The sequence below is a fragment of the Myotis myotis genome, unplaced genomic scaffold (genome assembly GCF_014108235.1).
Source record: "Myotis myotis isolate mMyoMyo1 unplaced genomic scaffold, mMyoMyo1.p scaffold_m19_p_9, whole genome shotgun sequence".
Classification (NCBI taxonomy): Eukaryota; Metazoa; Chordata; class Mammalia; order Chiroptera; family Vespertilionidae; genus Myotis; species Myotis myotis.
The window spans coordinates 50,673,834-50,675,987 of record NW_023416401.1 but is presented as its reverse complement, the minus strand read 5'-3'; the positions used below and the strand labels follow the sequence as shown (position 1 = coordinate 50,675,987).

Below are 2,154 nucleotides of genomic sequence, written 5' to 3'. Positions count from 1 at the left end.
AGTGGGGAGTACCAAGCACAATGGAAAGAAAGTATGAGGCATGCTTCTGGAAATAGGGGCATTCTGTGAATGTCCATACAACAAGTGGCGAAATACCATTCCTCTCTTTCTCTGTCACGTGCCTGTGGCTAGGGATATTTTAAGATTTTCTCTCTGGGGAAATTAAGGTACCAGAGAGAAAAGACTTTTGGATGCCAACATTTAAGGTTTCCCCCCAAAAAAGTCTAAGTCTCTGTCAAATCATTTTATGGTACAGCCCATCTGTCAACAAGAAAAATGAAAATATACTACACACACCCACTCCAATCAGCTTTTTATTACTCCTCCTCCACATAAACGGAGAGCCAAGGATCAGGAGATAACCGAAGCAAGTCCATGACAGGAAAGGCAAAGAACAAATGAAGAAGAACACAGAGTAAACATAAATTAGAGGGAGCAGAGAATGCTTCCCCCCAAATCTATCATTAATACAGTCAGAAAGGTTAAAAAAAAGAGAGTACTTCCATAACAAAAGAACAAGAAGCTACAACAAGAAAATAATCAGAAACTAAGAGGGGCTATTGGTCATATAAAATATAATACCTGAAATAATAGATTTCATACAGACAATGGAAAAATAAAGAAAAAAAATCCCAGAAAGTAGCACAAAAACAAATAAATAGACAATAAGAAAAAAAAAGATAATAAAATGAAAGTATCAATCAAGAAAGTCTAGTATCTAAATAATAAGCATTCCATAAAGAGAAACCATAGAAAATAGAAAGAAGAAAATTATTAAAAATAATAATTTAGGAAATTTTCTTTATACTAAAGATAGAAGGCTGAGGATTGAAAGAGCCCACCGGGTGTACAAGGCAAGAAAAAAAATATCCAGTCCAATCATAAATTTAAGTTCATTAAGATAAAAAGAGGCTACTAAGTGCTTCCCCAAAGAAAAAGATTGAGACAAACAGTACAAAAGGAACTAGGCCAGCGTGCTCACTCAGTGGTTGAGCAACAACCTATGAACCTGGAGGTCATGGTTCAATTCTGATCAGGGCACATGTCCAGGTTGTGGTCTCGGCCCTCAGTGTGGGGCATGCCAGAGACAGACAATCAATAATTCTCTCTCATCATTGATACTTCTCTCTCTCTCTCTCTCTCTCTCTCTCTCTCTCTCTCTCTCTCTCTCTCCCCCTCCCACTCCCTTCCTCTCTGAAATCAATTTTTAAAAAAAATTTAAAAAGGACCTGGGATGGATCTGACTTCTCAGTAGTAACACTGGATACTAGAAGAGAGTGGAGCAATGACATCAAAATTATGAGGGACAATTATTTCAATCTACGTTTATATATCTAGCCAACAGGACCAGCAACATAATTTGTGAGGCTCAGTGAAAAATAAAAATATGGGGTCCCTCTTTCCGTCATCGGTCTGTGCCGCCATAATGGTGCGCATGAATGTCCTGGATGATGCTCTGAAGAGTAACAACAATGCGGAAAAGAGAGGCAAACGCCAGTTCTTATTAGGCCATGCTCCAAAGTCATCGTCCGGTTTCTGACTGTGATGATGAAACATGGTTACATTGGCAAATTTGAAATTATTGATGACACAGAGCTGGGAAAATTGTTGTGAACCTCACAAGCAGGTTGAACAAGTGTGGAGAAATCAGCCCCAGATCTGATGTGCAACTCAAAGATCTAGAAAAATGGCAGAACAACTTGCTTCTGTCCAGTCAGTTTGGTTTCATTGTACTGACAACCTCAGCGGGCATCATGGACCATGAAGAAACAAGACGAAAACACACAGGAGGGAAAATCCTGGGATTCTTTTTCTAGAGATGTAATACATATGTGGAAATAAAATGCCTCAAAGGACAAAAAAAAATGGGGTCCCTGTTCAAAAATTACAAATATGAAGATGGCAGCAACAGAATATTACACCAAGTGTGGGATCCTCTAAGCAGGAGACCCCACATGTACATCTAGGAAGCTGGCCCTGCTAGTTAATTACCAATTGTGTGCAAGGGTAAAATAAAGACACCTACTATTCATACATGCTTACTTCAAGATGTGCTCCATCAGGATAAGGGAATAAATCAAGAAAGAGGAAGAGAGGACCCAGGAGAGAATGGTAGAAAGCAGTGCCAGGAAAGCTAACAGGCACAGCCTACAG

General features: G+C 39.3%; 1 pseudogene; it reads left to right on the top strand.

Annotated features, from left to right (window-relative positions):
- The first annotated feature begins 1,423 nt into the window (after nt 1–1,423).
- LOC118663781 lies at nt 1,424–1,866 on the top strand (annotated as a pseudogene).
- Nucleotides 1,867–2,154: the final 288 nt, after the last annotated feature.